The sequence below is a fragment of the Saccopteryx bilineata genome, chromosome 1, assembly GCF_036850765.1.
Source record: "Saccopteryx bilineata isolate mSacBil1 chromosome 1, mSacBil1_pri_phased_curated, whole genome shotgun sequence".
Classification (NCBI taxonomy): Eukaryota; Metazoa; Chordata; class Mammalia; order Chiroptera; family Emballonuridae; genus Saccopteryx; species Saccopteryx bilineata.
Window position 1 is genome coordinate 304,959,375 of NC_089490.1, and position 17,405 is coordinate 304,976,779.

Consider the following 17,405-nt stretch of genomic DNA (forward strand, 5'->3'; position numbering starts at 1 on the left):
ACTTTTATTTCTCCCAGAAAAGTTCCTAGGAGTAGAATTGCTGGATTGTAGAGTAGATGTAGTAGATTTAGTTTTATAAGAAACGGTGAGGTACATTTCCAAAGTGGATATGCCATCTTACATTCTACCTACAATGTATGAAATATGAGAGTTCTGGTTGTTTCCTATCCTTGCTATTCAAGTGGTTGTGTAATGGTATTTCATTGTGGTTTTAATTTGCATTTCCCTAATGACTAATGATATTGATCACTTTTTCCATGTGTTTGGTGGCCATTCATATATAGTCTTTGTGAAGTGCCTAGTCAAGTGTTCATTTTGTTTGAGGTTTTGACTTTTTATTGTGTAGTGAGAAGTTCTTTACACATTCCAAATATACATCCCTTGTCAATTATATGTTCTGTGAAATTTTTCTCCTGTTCTCTGACTTTATCATTTTTTTTTTTTTTACAGGGACAGAGAGAGAGTCAGAGAGAGGGATAGATAGGGACAGACAGACAGGAACGGAGAGAGATGAGAAGCATCAATCATCAGTTTTTTGTTGCGACTCCTTAGTTGTTCATTGATTGCTTTCTCATATGTGCCTTGACTGGGGGCCTTCAGCAGACTGAGTGACTCCTTGCTGGAGCCAAAGACCTTGGGTCCAAGCTGGTGAGCTTTGCTCAAACCAGATGAGCCTGCGCTCAAGCTGGTGAACTCGGGGTCTTGAACCTGGGTCTTTCCTCATCCCAGTCCGACGCTCTATCCACTGCGCCACCGCCTGGTCAGGCTGACTTTTAATTGTATCTTTTGATGGACAGAATTTTTAATTTCAATGATGTCTAATATATCAAGTTTTCTTTTTAGTTATTGCATTCTTTGTCCTGTCTATGAAACTTTTGCTTACTCCGAGTGGCAAAGATGTTCTGTATTTTCTTTTCTAAATTTTTTATTTTTTAAAAGATTTTATTTATTGATTTTAGAGAGAGAAAGAGAGAAAGGGGGGAGGAGCAGGAAGCATCAACTCATAGTAGTTGTTTTCCATATGTGCCTGGGCAAGCCTGCGGTTTTGAACTGGTGACTTCAGCATTCCAAGGTGTTCTCCTATGATTTTTGTGGGGGCTTTATCATTTTAGTTTTTATCTTTTTGTCTAAGATCCATCTCACAATTTTTCTGTATGGTGGTATGGGTCTGGGCTCATTTTTTTCTATGTGAATGTCCAGTTGTTTCAGCACTGTTTCTTTCTTTCTTTCTTTCCTGTTTTTTTTTTTTTTGAAGAAAGACAGGAAGGGAGAGAGATGAGAAGTATCAACTCATAGGTGTGTCACTTTAGTTGTTCATTGATTGCTTTCTCATAGGTGCCTTGACCAGGGGGCTCCAGGCAAGCCAGTGACCGCTTGCTCAAGCCAGTGACCATGGGATCGTGTCAATAGTCCCATGCTGAAGCCAGATAAGCCTGTGCTGAAACCCATTACCTCAGGGTTTCAAACCTGGGAGCTCAGCATTGCAGGTCTATGCTTTACCCACTGAACCACCACCTGTCAGGCCAGCACTGTTTCTTGGAAAGACTTTCCTTTCCCCATTGTATTTCTTGACACCTTTGTCAAAAACCAAATAACAGTAGGCCCTGGCCGGTTGGCTCAGTGGTAGAGTGTCGGCCTGGTGTGCAGGAGTCCTGAGTTTGATTCCCGGCCAGGGCACACAGGAGAAGCGCCCATCTGCTTCTCCACCCCTCCCCCTCTCCTTCCTCTCTGTCTCTCTCTTCCCCTCCCACAGCCAAGGCTCCATTGGAGCAAAGTTAGCCTGGGCGCTGAATATGGCTCCATGGCCTCTGCCTCAGGCACTAGAATGGCTGTGGTTACAACAGAGCAACGCCCCAGATGGGCAGAGCATCGCCCCCTGGTGGGCATGCCGGGTGGATCCCGGTTGGGTGCATGAGGGAATCTGTCCGACTGCCTCCCCGTTTCCAACTTCAGAAAAATACAAAAAAAACCCCAAAAACCAAATAACAGTATGAGTCATTTGTAGAGTGGGCCTATTTCTGGGTACTACTTTGTTGCATTGATAGTTTTGTCTATCTTTTTTTTTTTCTTGTGGCAGAGACAGAGAGAGAGAGACAGATAGGGACAGACAGACAGGAAAGGAGAGAGATGAGAAACATCAATTCTTCGTTGTGGTTCCTTTGTTGTTCATTGATTGATTTCTCATATGTGGCTTGCCCATGGGGCTACAGCAGACTGAGTGACCCCTTGCTCGAGCCAGCGACCTTGGGCTCAAGCTGGTGAGCCTTGCTCAAACCCAATGAGCTCACGCTCAAGCTGGCAACTCGGGGTTCCAAACCTGGGTCCTCTGCGTCCCAGTCCGACACTCTATCCACTGCGCCACCGTCTGGTCAGGCATAGTTTTGTCTATCTTTATGCCAAATCATGCCGTCATGATTGTTGTAGTTTTATAGTAAGTCATGAAGTCAAATAATGCAAGGTCTTCTACTTTTATTTTTTAAGATTGCTTTGGAATATATATATATATATATATATATGTTTGAATTTCTATATATTTGCATTTCAATATATATTTGCATACTTTTTTTTAGAAGCAGCTTGTCCCTTTGTTTTGTGACAGAGACAGAGAGAAAGTCAGATAGGGACAGACAGACAGGAAGAAGAGAGATGAGAAGCATCAATTCTTCATTACAACTCCTTAGCCTTTTGTTTCTTGTAAATATTGTTGCATTGCCCAGGACCTCCAGTATAGTGTCAAACAGAAGTGGTAGAGTAGACATCCTTTTCTTGTTCCTGTTCTTAGGGAAAATGTTTAATATTTTACCATTAAGTTTGATGATAGCTATAGGACTTTTGTAGGTGCTCTTTATCATATTGAGGAAGTTCTCTTTTATTTCTAGTTTTCTGAGAGTTCTTAACATGAATGGGTGCTTAATTTTGTAAAATGTTGTTTTCTGCATCTATTAAAATTATCAAATGATTTTTCTCTTTGATTTTGTTAACATGGCGAGTTGCATTGATTTATTTTCAAATGTTAAATTTTTACTTATTTTGGGATAAAACCTAACCTGGACAAGATATATTGTTTTTATATGTTTCTGGATTTGTCTTGCTAATATTTTTTAAAGATAATCTTGTATCTATATTTATGGAAGCATTTTGCTGTGTAATTTTCTGATTTTTAATTATTTTTATTTATTTATTCATTTTAGAGAAGAGAGACGGGGGGGGGAGAAATAAGTGGGGAGGAGTAGGAAGCATCAACTCCCATATGTGCCTTGACCAGGCAAGCCCAGGGTTTTGAACCGGTGACCTCAGCGTTCCAGGTCAACGCTTTTTCCACTGCGCCACCACAGGTCAGGCTTTTTCTGATTAAAAAAAAATCAACTATATCTCTTGCTGAGGGGATGATGTTAATATCTTTATGATTATAGATTTTTCTCTTTCCTTTCTTTAAAACAATTAATAAACTTTTGTATTTATCTAACTTTTTGAGTAGTACAAACGTTCATGTATGTCCTTGTGCCTCCTGACCATCCAGAGTATAATCGTATCAAAAATTTTTATTTTAAAAATGTGTAAAGCAACATTAAAAAAAAGCCTGACCAGGCAGTGGCACAGTGGATAGAGTGTCAGACTGGGATGTGGAGGACCCAGGTTTGAGACCCCGAGGTCGCCAGCTTGAGCGCAGCCTCATCTGGTTTGAGCAGAGCACACCAGTTTGGACCCAAGGTCACTGGCTCGAGCAAGGGGTTACTCGGTCTGCTGTAGCCCCACGGTCAAGGCACATATGAGAAAGCCATCAATGAACAGCTAAGGTGTCACAGCAAAAAACTGATTGATGCTTCTCATCTGTTTCTGTTCCTGTCTGTCCTTATCTATTCCTCTCTCTGACTCTGTAAATAAAAAAATAAATAAAGGACAAATATATATTCTTCTTGTTTCCATAAATTGGTTATCAAACAAACATGATTTTAAGTTAATAAAACTGTAACTGTAACTAATTTCATTTTTTGAAAACTCACTCCCAGGGGTCAGCAAGCATGAAAAAAACTCACTACTCAAACTAATGACTATAGAAAAATTTTATAAGAAGAGTATCTGGCCTTCTTTCTCTATATGTCAAACACATGCACATACACTATTGCGTTAGTATTTTACAGTAGAGAAAAGTGAAAGAAAAATTTTAGCCTAAGACATGAATCTTTTGGTTATTTTTACCAGGTTTCATATTTAAATCTCTTTAACTTGCACTAATAAAATTAGTAAATAACAGAGTTAGATAGGATTTTACAGACTTTTTTTTTTTTACAGAGAGTAGGAGAGAGGGATAGATAGGGACAGACAGGAACGGAGAGAGATGAGAAGCATCAATCATTAGTTTTTCTTTGTGACAACTTAGTTGTTTATTGATTGCCTTCTCAGCACTCAGCAGACTGAGTAACCCCTTGCTTGAGCCAATGACCTTGGTGGTGAGCTTTGCTCAAACCAGATGAGCCCCCACTCAAGCTGGCAACCTCGGGGTTTCAAACCTGGGTCCTTTGCATCCCAGTCCGACGCTCTATCCACTGCGTCACCGCCTAGTCAGGCGGATTTTACAGACTTTGAAAAATAAATTTCCCCTTTTTTAATTGAATTTATTGGGATGACATTGTTTAATAAAATTATAAGATGATACAAATCATCTGTATATTCTATTTTGTGTTCACCACCCCAAGTCAAGTCTTCTTATCACAATTTATTGCCCCATACCCTCTTTTACTTCACCCCTCCTTTTTTTTCCCTCTGGTAATCATCATACTATTGTCTGAGTCTTTTTTTTTTTTTAATTTCTTTTTTCAGAGACAGAGAAATAGATAGATAGGGACAGACAGGAACTGAGAGAGATGAGAAGTATCAATCATCAGTTTTTCATTGCGACACCTTAGTTATTCATTGATTGTTTTCTCATATGTGCTTGACCGCGGGCCTTCAGCAGACGGAGTAACCCCTTGCTCAAGCCAGTGACCTTGGGTCCAAGCTGGTGAGCTTTTTGCTCAAACCAGATGAGCCCGCACTGAAGCTGGCAACCTCGGGGTCTCAAACCTGGGTCCTCCACATCCCAGTCCGACGCTCTATCCACTGCGCCACCACCTGGTCAGGCTGAGTCTTTTTTTTCTGTATCCCTTTACATTTTTCACCCAGTCCTACAAACCCCTTCCCCTCTGACAGCTGTCAGTCTGTTCTCTATGAGTCTGGATCTGTTGTGTAAGTTATTTTGTTCATTAGATTTCACATATGAGTGAAACCTATGATACTTGTCTTTCTCTGACTGATTTATTTCACTTAGCATACTGCTTATCAGGTCCATCCATGTTGTTGCAAAGGGTAAGAGGGAAGATTTTCTTCTTTTTTATAGCCGAGTAGTATTCCATTGTGTAAGTGTACCACAGCTTTTTTATTCACTCATCCACTGGTGGCACTTGAGCTGCTTTCAAATTTTGGCTATTGTAAATAATGCTGCAGTGACCATAAGGGTGCATATATTCTTTCGAATTAGTGTTTTGGATTTCTTTCACTATATTCCCAGGAATGGAATGACTGGGTCATAAGGCTTCCATTCTTAATTTTTTGAAGTAACTCTAGACTGCACCAATCTGCATTCCTACCAGCAGTGCATGAGGGTTCCTTTTTCTCCACACTCTTGCCAACACTTTTTTGTTGATTTATTGATGATAGCCATTCTGACAGTTGTGAGGTGATATTGTGATTTTTATTTTTATTTCTCTGATAGTCATGTTGAGCATCTTTTCATATGTCTGTTGGCCTTTTGGAGAACCATCTATTTGAGTCCTTTGCCCAGTTTTTAATTGGATTGTTTGGGGTTTTTTGGTGTTGAGTTTTATAAGTTTTGGGTTTTTTTTTAAATTCAGTGAGAGGACAGGAGGCAGAGAGACAGACTCCTGCATGCGCCCCGACCAGGATCCACCTGGCAAGCCCACTAGGGGGCGATGTTCTGCCCAGTCATTGCTCCGTTGCTTAGGAACTGAACTCTTCTTAGTGCCTGAGGTGGAGGCAATAGAGCCATCCTTAGCACCTGAGGCCAGCTCGCTCCAATTGAGCCATGGCTGCAGGAGGGGAAGAGAGAGGGACAGAGAGAGAGAAGTGAGAGGGGGAGGGGTGGAGAAGCATGAAAGAAGCAAATGGCACCTTTCCTGTGTATACTCACAGGGAATCAAACCCAGGACATTCACACGCCCAGCCAACTCTACTACTGAGACAACTGGCCAGGGCTAAGTTTTATAAGTTCTTTATAAATTTTGGATATTAATCCCTTATCAGATGTATGATTGACGATATGTTCTCTCATTTAATGGGTTGTCTTCATTTTGTTGGTGTGTTTCCTTTGCTGTGCAAAAATGTTTTAGTTTCATGTTGTCCCATTTGTTTATTTTTCTTTTGTTTCCCTTGCCCAAGGAAATGTATCAGAAAAATATTGCTATGAGAAATGTTTGAGATTTTATTGCCTGTGTTTTCTTCTAGGACTTTTATGGTTTTGAGTCTAACATTTAAATCTTTAATCCAGTTTGAGTTTATTTATGTGAATAGTGCAAGAAGGTGGTCTAGTTTCAGTTTTTTGTATATGTCTGTCTAATTTTCCCTACACCATTTATTGAGTATACTATCTTTACCACATTGTATGTTTTTGCCTCTTTTGTCAAAAATATTGACAAAGGAGTCAAAAATTGACTATAAAAGCGTGGGTTTATTTCTGAGTTCTTTTTTCTGTTCTGTTAATTTGTATGTGTCTGTTTTTTTGCCAGCATTATGCTGTTTTGGTTACTATGGACTTGTAGTACAGTTTAATATCAGGTAGCATTATTCCTCCAACTTTGTTCTTATTTTTCAAGCTAGCTGTTGCTATTCAGGATCTTTTGTGGTTCCATAAAAGTTTTTGGGATATTTGTTTTAGTTTTGTGAAATATGCCATTGGTATCTTGACAGGAATTGCTTTGAACCTAGAGATTGTTTTGGTTAGTATGGACATTTTAAATGTTAATTCTTTTTGTCCATGAACATGGTATATTCTTCAACATATTTGTATCTTCTTTAATTTTCTTCTTCAGTGTCTTATAATTTTCTGAGTACAGGTCTTTTATATCCTTGGTTAAATTTATTCCTAGATATTTTATTCTTTTTGAAGCAATTGTTAATAGGATAGTTTATTATTGATGTATAAAATTGCAACTGATTTCTAGATATTTATTTTGTATCCTGCTGTTTTACTGGATTCATTTATCCGTAGTTTTTTTGTGGAATCTTTAGGGTTCTCCATTTATACATTGTCATGTCATCTGCAAATAATGACAGTTTTGGTTCTTTCTTTCCAATTTATATGTCTTTTATTTCTTCTTATCCAATTGCTGTGGCTAGGACTTTCAGTACTACATTGAATAAGAGTGGTGAAAGCGGACATACTTCTCTTGTTCTGATCTTGAGGGAAATGCTTGTAGTTTTTGCCCGTTGAGTATGGTGTTGGTTGTGGGTTTGTTATATATGACCTTTATTACGTTGAGGTATGTTCCCTCTTTGCTGAGAGTTTTTATCATAAATGGGTGCTGGATTTTATCAAATGCTTTTTCTGTATCTATTGGTATGATCATATGGTTTTTATCCTTCATTTTGTTTATATGGTGTATCAAGTTTATTGATTTGTGGATATTGTATCAACCTTGCATCCCCGGAATAAATCCTACTTGATTATGGTGTATGATATTTTTAATGTATTGCTGGATCCAGTTTGCTTTATTAAGGATTTTAACATCTGTGTTCATCAGGTCTTTTGGCTTATATCAATAATTTTCTTTTGTTTAGTGTGTTTATCTGGTTTTAGAATTATGACAATGCTGGACTTATAAAATGAGCTTGGGAGTCTTCCCTTCTCTTGAATTATTTGGAATAGTTTGAGAAGGATGACTGTTAATTCTTCTTTGAATGTTTGATTAAAATTCACCAAGTCGAGGACTTTTATTTATTGGGACTTTTTGATTACTGTTTCAGTTTCACTAGTTATAATCTGTCTATTCAGATTCTTTGATTCTTCCTGATTCAGTTTTTGAAACACATGACCCGGTGGTCACTGACTTGACGCCCAATGTCACTGGCTTGAGCCCAAGGTCGCTGGCTTGAGCAAGGGGTCACTGGCTTAGCTATAGCACCTCCCTCCCCCAATCAAGGCTCATATGAGAAAGCAATCAATGAACAACTAGGGTGCTGCAACAAAGAATTGATGCTTTTCATCTCTCCCCTTTCCTGTCTGTTCCTATCTGTCCCTTTCTCTGTCTCTCTTGCTAAAAAAAAAAAAGGTCCTGATTACTCTTGACATATCAGTGCAAGAGATTGACCCTCAGTGATTGGCTGTGAGTACTGACCATGAGTGTAGCAGAGGAGCTGTTTTGCAGGGGCTGACTCCATGGAGCAGGATTCGCCTTAGCGGGGCTCTGGTGCCTGCTGAGTCCTCCCTTTTGGTATGTTGTTTGTGGAGATGGTTCAGTTGTGCTCTGGTGTGGTCTGAAATTGGCTATGGATGTGTTGGTCCTGGGGCCTCTTGGGAGGGCTAGTGCAGGCAGTGGTCAGCCTTTGCCTAAGGTCACTTGGTACGAGCTACAAAGTAATCTGCAGTTGGTTGCTGCTTTTGCTGGGCTTGTAGGTGCCTGGGAGAGGATAAACTGAGAACTGAGGTTGGCAGCCTTTAGTGACAGTCTTGAGGCTGCTTAGCCAGAGATATGGGGCATGCTGAGACCCGGTACTTCTTATTTAGGGTTTGTGAACCTTTGAAATATTTAGGAAACTTCACTGCACTCACCAAGACAGGCCACTTGTATGGAAAAGCAACTGGAAACAGCTTGAGTGGCTCTGCAAGTTGGGTGAAGCAGGGTCTCAGAGAATTACCAGGGTAGACAGTGTTAGCCAGGTTGATGGAGACTCAAATATGGTGCCTACTTGTTCCTGCTGGGCAAGGGCTCAGCAAAGAAACAGTGGCTTCTGCCAGCACTTCTCTCTGGGAGAAGGCTCACCCCCAGTCCTCACTTTGAAGCCAGACAATTCAATTCTTCCCTTGTTTGACTAGAAGTTTTTTTTTTGTGTGTGTTTTTTTTTTACAGAGACAGAGATTCAGAGAGAGGGATAAACAGGGACAGACAGACAGGAACAGAGAGATGAGAAGCATCAATCATCAGTTTTTCGTTGTGCCTTGCGACACCTTAGTTGTTCATTGATTGCTTTCTCATATGTGCTTTGACCGCGGGCCTTCAGCACCCCTTGCTCTAGCCAGAGACCTTGGTCCAAGCTGGTGAGCTTTTTCTCAAACCAGATGAGCCCACGCTCAAGCTGGCGACCTCGGGGTCTCGAACCTGGGTCCTTCAGCATCCCAGTTTGACACTCTATCCACTGCGCCACTGCCCGGTCAGGCATTGACTAGAAGTTTTTAGTGTTTTTTAAATTTATTTTATACTTTCCATTTCTTTGCTGAGAACTGTTATTTGTTTAGTCCTTGTAAGCGTATTTTCTTTTGTGTCCTTTTGCATAGTTAAAATTGATGCTTTAAAATCCTTGCCTGCTTATTCTAACATTTTGGTCACCTTGGCGTTCTTTTCCATTGATTGCCTTTTTCTTGACCAGGAGTTGGAATCAAAAGCAATATCCTAAATACGAAAACAGCATAAAAGCTACTTCTGGTGTGATTATATGCACAAGAATTTCTAGAAAAGACAAAACCATAGTGCAAGAAAATCGTAAATGGTTTCCAGTGGCTTAGTGTGGAGGGCAAGGATTGACTGCTATATAGTAAATATTTTAGGCTTTGCAGACCATATAGTATTGTCATAACTATTCAACTCTGCTGTAGTATAAAAGCAGCAACAGAAAATATGTAAACAAAATGAATCTGGCTGTGTTCCCAAGATACTTTATTTACCTGAATTTGACCCACAGGCCGTTAGTTTGCCAACCTCTGGCCTTGATTGTGGATTATGTTTTCTGTTTCTTCTTCTGTTGGTAATTTGGGGCTGAATCCTTATTACTGTGAATAATACATTGTAGAGACTCTGGATTCTGTTGTATTTCTTCAAAACGTCTTGATTTTTTAAAGAAAAATTTGTCATTAATCTCTTTCTTTGGCTGGACATAAATGTCATGCTCTTGTCTGGAGGGCAGCAGCGGTGGTCTTAGTTCATTTCATGGAGCTGTAGATGAGCTCCTTAGAATCTTTTCTGTGCACACATGGGTTCAGGGATCATCCAGAGACTTGGACAGATTTATATACAGAGTTTACCTTCTGTGTTTTTTCACTTTGAGGATTTCCTCATTTTCTAGCTCCCAGTGTTATGGTAGCTGTCAACTTTTTTTTTTCTTTTTCTGATTTTGAGCTGGTACGCCTGCAGGGTTTCTATCTCAGTTATAACCATCAGCATGGAGCTGGCTGGAGTTTGCCTTAGGCAAATAACCCTTAAAAAAAAGGAAACATTGATATTCACTTCTTTCAAATGGCAGATCTTCAGTTTATGCTTTGGTTCTTATTTGTTCTTTAGGGCCATCAAGTAATGGTTTTTTACAGTTTGTTTAGAATTTATAGTTTTTGACCTGCAGGATGTTGGTCTGTTAGGAGCAAGTCTGCCCTTATTGGAAGTGGACCTCTTCATATATTTTTAAATTTTTTATTGATTGATTTAGCGAGAGAATAAGGAAGAGATAGACAGGAACATCACTCTGTTCCAGTATATAGACCAACAACCTCTGTGTTTTAGGATGATGCTTTAAGCAGCCAACCTATCCAGCCAGGGCTAGACCTTTCCAGATTGTTTTAAATTTATTTTATTTTATTTTTTGTATTTTTCCAAAATGAGAAGGAGGTGGGAGGAACAGATAGACTCCCGCATGTGCCTGACCGGGATCCACCCAGCATGCCCACCAGGGTGCGATGCTCAGCCCCTCTGGGGTGTTGCTCCGCTGCAATAGGAGCAATTCTAGCACCTGAGGCTGAGGCCATGGAGCCATCCTCAGTGCCCAGGCCAACTTTGCTCCAATGGACCTTTGGCTGCGGGAGGGGAAGAGAGAGATAGAGAGAAAGGAGAGGAGGAAGGATGGAGAAGCAGATAGGCGCTTCTCCTGTGTGTCCTGGCTGAGAATTGAATCCCAGACTTTCATACGCCGGGCCGATGCTCTATGGCTGAGCCAACTGGCCAGGGTCACCAGATTTATTTTTAGAAGGTTAACTCTGGCTGAATTAAGTTAGATGGGCTAAAGTGAAAATAAACTGGTGTCAGGAAGACAGTTTCGGCAAGATAAAAGGAGGGCCTGATCTATGTGGTGAAGGAACCAACAGGTGGGGTATTCTGAGGTAGGGTTGATGAGATTTGTTGATTGTCGAGGGAGAAGAGAAGTTGTGACAGTGAGATGTCTGAGATGGCAGAGATGGTGACTATTGGGAGTGGAGCAGGGTTAGGGCACTGGCTTTGGGGATGGAGGGTTTAAAAATTGTTTTAAACTCACTTTATGATAAAATTCACCCATTTTAAATGGTGAGTTTTGATAAACATATATAGTCATGTAGCTACCACCACAATCATAGTATAAAATATTTCTACTATCCCAAAAAGTTCTTTCATGTCTCTTTGGAGTCTACTGCTTCTTCTACCTTCAGCCATTGATACACAGTGGTCTGCTTTCTCTCACTGTAGTTTTGCCTTTTCTAGAACTTGATGTAAACAGAATTATACAATATATATATATAGCCTTTTGTGTCTGCTTGTTTAGAATAAAACTTTTGTGATTCATCCATGTTGGTGCACATATCAGTAACTTATTCTTCTTTATTGCTTAGGAGTCCATTGTAAGATTTTACCAAATTAGCTTATGTAACTAAGCTGCTCTGAATATTCAAGTACAGGTGTTTATGTGGACCTGTGTTCTTTTCTCTTGGGTAAGTACATGCTCAGGAGTAGGAATGCTGAGCTATATTGGCCTAACTTCATAAGAAACTGCCAAACTCTTTTCAGAGTTGCTTGCTTTGTTCTTTTGCATTTCCACCAGCAATGTGTGAGTACTGCATTTACTCCATGTCCTCACCAGTACTTGGTATCATCAGTCTTTTTAGTTTAGCCGTTCTAATAAGTGTTTAGTGATAACTCATTGTGATTTTAATTTGAATTTCCCTAATGACTATTGATGTTGAATACCTTTTTATGTTCTTATCTGCCATTTGTCATTTTTTAATCAATTATCTACCCGCTTATGAAGTTTTTTACCCATTTGAAAAAAATATGTTTTCTTATTGAGTATTTTATTACTCAGTAATCCTTTTATCAGATATGTGTTTTACAAATATTTTCTCCCAATCTGTCAATTGTATTTGCACTTTAAAAAAATTTTTTCACTTATTGATTTTACAGAGAAAGGATAGAGAGGGATGGGGAGTGAGAAGTATCAACTCATAGTTGCCTCACTTCGTTGTTCATTGATTACTTGTATCTGCCTTGACCATGTAAGCCCAAGGTTTTGAACTAGCGAACTCAGTGTTCCAGGTTGACGTTCCACCCACTGTGCTACTACAGGCCAACCTGCCTTTTATAACACTGTCTTTTGAAATGCAAAAGTTTTATTTTGATAAAGTTCAGTTTACCTTTTTTTCTTTTTTGGTTCACACATTTTGTGTCCCAAGAGCTCTTTGCCTAACCCAAAGCAAAAATAAATTTAGTTAGAAAAAAACATTGTTTATGTTTTTACAAGTGTCTTTTTTTGTGTGTGTGACAGAGTGAGACAGGGGGACAAATAGGGACAGACAGACAGGAAGGGGGAGAGATGAGAAGCGTCAATTTTTCACTGTGGCACCTTAGTTGTTCATTGATTGTTTTCTCATATGTGCCTTGACGGGGGGGCTACAGCAGACCGAGTAACCCCTTGCTCGAGCCAGCGACCTTGGGCTCAAGCTGGTGAGCCTTGCTCAAACCAGATGAGCCTGTGCTCAAGCTGGCGACCTCGGGGTCTCGAACCTGGGTTTTCTGTGTCCCAGTCCAATGCTCTATCCTCTGCACCACCGCCTGGTTAGGCTACAAGTGTCTTTAATGGAAGAAACTTAATTCTCCTATATACTTTTGCATTTAATCTATTGCAGTATGTTGTTTTGGTTAAATTATAAGAGAAAGTCTGGTGATGAGTACAGATCTGTAATTGAAAAGCAAAGAGTGTATTAATAGCCTTTTGGATAACTGGATATTCTTCTTTGATAGTACCCCAAAATTTGACAGGTGATAGTTTCTTAAAGTTGCATCGTGCATTCTGAAACCATATCAGTGAACTTTTTGTACTGTTACATTAAAATCCATTGGCTTGCCCTGTACTTTGAATGGATCTTTTAAGTATGTTGTGCAGGGGAGGAAAGCTTTTACCTCCGCTGTGTTAGGTTCAGCATGTGAGGGCTTTGAGTTAAACTGACAAAAGACAGAATGATAGAGAAAGAAAGAACAGTTTACATGTGCAGTGTGATCTATGTGAGAGAACTCAGTAATAAGTACCTCAAAGGGGTGGTTGGAATTTGGGGCTTATATGCCATTTTCATAGGTGAAGGAAAGAGGTAAGAAAGCCTCTTGTGGGAAAACAAATGACTTCTCAGAAGGAGGGGGAGAAGGGGCACTTATGGGACTTCTTAGAAAGATGAATGGGTTTTCAGGAGAACAAGAGATAAAATGTTTGAAATAGCATTTACTATACAGGTATGAATTGTTTTTCTGTCTTTCAGGGCCCTAAAATTCCCTTGGAGAAGGGATTCAGGGTAGCTTTTATTTGCATTCTCCTCAGAGTACAACTGCCCTAAAGAAGAATTTGAGTCAGATAAAGGAAGCTCCCAGGAGGCTTATTTTCCCAAGTCCGTTGAACTTTTAATGTCTTCAGCTTAAAATAATCTTTCTAACAATTCTGGGGTTCCAGGTGGGGTCCCAGTGTTGATATAATGACACAATGCATTGATGATTTGGAAAATGTTGGTTCAGTTAATTCAGATCTTCCAAGTGTTGAGACATTTTATTTTATAATATTTAAAGAATCACATTATCTTACATCACGATCTTTGATCTTTTTCATATCATGACATAATAAACTAATTACTAAAATTCTGCAGCACACCAAAAAATATAATTTTTTGCTGATTTGACAAAAAAATCAGAGGTATAATTTTGACTCATTCACTCTGGTTGACTATTCTGTTGGCTATTGTCATTTTTTTATTTGATAATCTAAGGGAAAAGAGATCAGTGGTCCTGACTAAATAGTCAAGTATTGCGTGTTTTAAAAATTGTTGCGGCACACCAGTTGAGAATTGCTGGTTATATCATATTGATCTCATCAGAATAGTCTTTATAAGTAGTAAGAAGCCATCAAGCTCCCAATGGCTGGTACAGATTTTTCAAAATCCTAATTTTTGCTTGAAAGCATGAATTTTATTCTTGGCAATACTGTCAGCTGTTTTCTTTGAAATAACAAGAGTTCTTCATTTATCTTCAAGAATATGTCTGCCAAAATCTCAAGTTCAAATAATCATAGTTGGTCTATCAGTTGTTCTTTAACTTAAAAATGGTATTTCCATGTTCAGTTCACAACTCAAATGGTCTCACAAGTGTTTTTCCTTGAGATAACTACTGTACTTTGGCATGTAGCATTCCATCAAATCAGAATATTAAAAAATGTTTACGTAAGGGTTGATATTTAATAAAATTATTTTTATGCCCTCCTCCAACTGCATGTATATGGCAGTAAAGAATACAATCGTTAATGATAAAATTTGATGCCAGTACCTTGATTTTGTATGGTGCCAATATTTTCATCCGCTATAGTTTTTATACTAGAAGTGCACTGTAAGTATCAACACAATTGTTCTAGGATAACCATGAGATTAAAAAAAGTTATTCAACTTGGATTTTCTGAACATCACTTGTGTTTGTTGCTGAGAAGTCACATACAAGATCATCGTTGGTGACTGGTTGGTGCTAGCCCTAGATGAGTGTAAACGAAATAGCAAGTCTAGCCGGATCTGTAGATTTTTTTGTAGAACAAAGTTACAAATTCCAGAGGTGAAATCCTAAATTCTTTAAATTTGCAGCAAAATTATTAGCTTACTGAGCTACTTACTGTATCACTGAAAAGCAGTGCTGCCAGGATTTGTTTTAGTGACTTTCCTTCCAGCCAGCATGCTGCAGTGCCTGCTGTCAGGCTGTGCTGCTTGGGTAATTCAGGGCAGGCACTGACTGCGGAAGCTGCTTCACTGTCTTTTTTACTTTGAACTTGAAAGGCTTTAACAATTTAAAAAGTTTTAAAGAACTTATTACATCTGCATTTAAAATATTCAATTCCTTTTTCTTTAAATTCTGAGTGGTCTCAAAATGTCATGGTAACTTAATTGGCATAATATAATAATAATAAAATATTCTGTCTTAATTGGCATAATATGATAATAAAATATTCTGTCACCTAAGATTCAGTAAGGTAAATTATTAACATCTATGAAATAAAGAGAAAGGTGGCTAGCATCGCTTCTCGGCCTTTTGGCTAAGATCAAGTGTAGAGAAAGGTGGCTTTCGTTATACTTTGGTTTCTTTTTTTTTAAGTTATTTTTTACAGAGACAGAGAGTGAGTCAGAGAGAGAGATAGACAGGGACAGACAGACAGGAACGGAGAGAGATGAGAAGCATCAATCATTAGTTTTTCATTGCACGTTGCAACACCTTAGTTGTTCACTGATTGCTTTCTCATATGTGCCTTGACTGCGGGCCTTCAGCAGACTGAGCAACCCCTTGCTGGAGCCAGCGACCTTGGGTTCAAGCTGGTGGGCTTTTGCTCAAACCAGATGAGCCCGCGCTCAAGCTGGCGACCTCAGGGTCTCGAACCTGGGTCCTCTGCATCCCAGTCTGATGCTCCGTCCACTGCACCACCGCCTGGTCAGGCATACTTTGGTTTCTTATTTATAATTTTGCCAGTTTCTTTGGCCAGTTGCTTTATTTTTAGCGTCTTTAGATGTCTACATTCCAGCTGTGGGCTGAGAAAGTGAGTCTTTTAATATTTTTTGAGCCAGCGATTTATTTTTAAATATAAGGGAAAATACCAAATAAATCTTTTATTTTAGAAAAAATATTAAAATAAAACAATACATTTTAGATATAATTTAAACATTGAGAAAAGTTTTCAAAAAAATAAAAAATATTATTGAAAAACAAAGTAACAAAAAATACTTGTTTCTACCAAGATGCATGAAGAACTTTGAAATTTTACAATAATGATTTATTAGGCAATAATGGGATTATATGGATGACAGCAAGTATTACTAAAAATGGCTAGGAAGAATATGACAGAATAATTGAGAAAGAAAAAATTGAGAGGCTAAATTATATCCTAAACCCACCTTAGAAAATGCTAGAAAACATATGAATAGATAAGCATATATTCCATTAGCCATCAAAGTGATGATATTATCACTTGTCATGTGGTCTCAGGAAAACTCCATTGTAGACTTACAAAAGAATGAGAGTGAAAAAGGCAAATAATTTTAGTATTACCATGAAATTAGTTTTTGCTTCATAGACCAGGCCCTCAAATGGTGTTAAGAACCATGAACTATGCTTTGTAAACTGCTGTTCTAGGTTACCTAGGGTTTCTACTACTATCTCTGCTAGTGACACAGTCATTTGTCTCTCCAGCCCAGATAATAGCCCCAAGTGCTGGCCTTGTATGTCCAGTGCCTGCTGAACAACCCGGGCTGCTTCCTCAGCTCAGTGCTCGCTTATTCTTAGGCCTTTGCACCTTTGCACACATTCATTGTTCTGCCCCAAATTTTCTTTTTTTAATTTTTTTATGTGACAGAGACAGAGAGTCAGAGAGAGGGACAGATAGCGACAGACAGGAAGGGAGAGAGAGATATGAGAAGCATCAGTTCTTTGTTGCAGTACCTTAGTTGTTCATTGATTGCTTTCTCATATGTGCCTTGACCGGGGCTACAGCAGAGCGAGTGACCCCTTGCTCAAGCCAGTGACCTCACACTCAAGCTGGCAACCTCAGAGTTTTGAACCTGGTCGTCTGGGTCCCAGTCTGATGCTCTATCCACTGTGCCACTGCCTGGTCAGGCCCAAATTTTCTTATTTCTTCTGTTCACCCAGAAAACTACTAGACTCTGAGCTTCTTGGGGACAGGGACTGGGCATCTTTTTTTTTTTTTTTTTTTTTTTCTGAAGCTGGAAACAGGGAGAGACAGTCAGACAGACTCCCGCATGCGCCCGACCAGGATCCACCCTGCACGCCCACCATGGGCCGACGCTCTGCCCACCAGGGGGCGATGCTCTGCCCATCCTGGGCATCGCCATGTTGCGACCAGAGCCACTCTAGTGCCTGAGGCAGAGGCCACAGAGC

At 39.4% G+C, this 17,405-nt stretch overlaps 1 protein-coding gene and 1 pseudogene across 6 annotated transcripts in view; both read left to right on the plus strand.

The window, feature by feature from the left end:
- The window catches only part of RNF214 (ring finger protein 214), a 58,509-nt gene that overhangs the window by 27,502 nt on the left and 13,602 nt on the right, over positions 1–17,405 (plus strand). The gene's annotated exons all lie outside the window — the stretch shown is intronic.
- Positions 15,536–15,746, plus strand: LOC136321490 (U2 spliceosomal RNA; annotated as a pseudogene).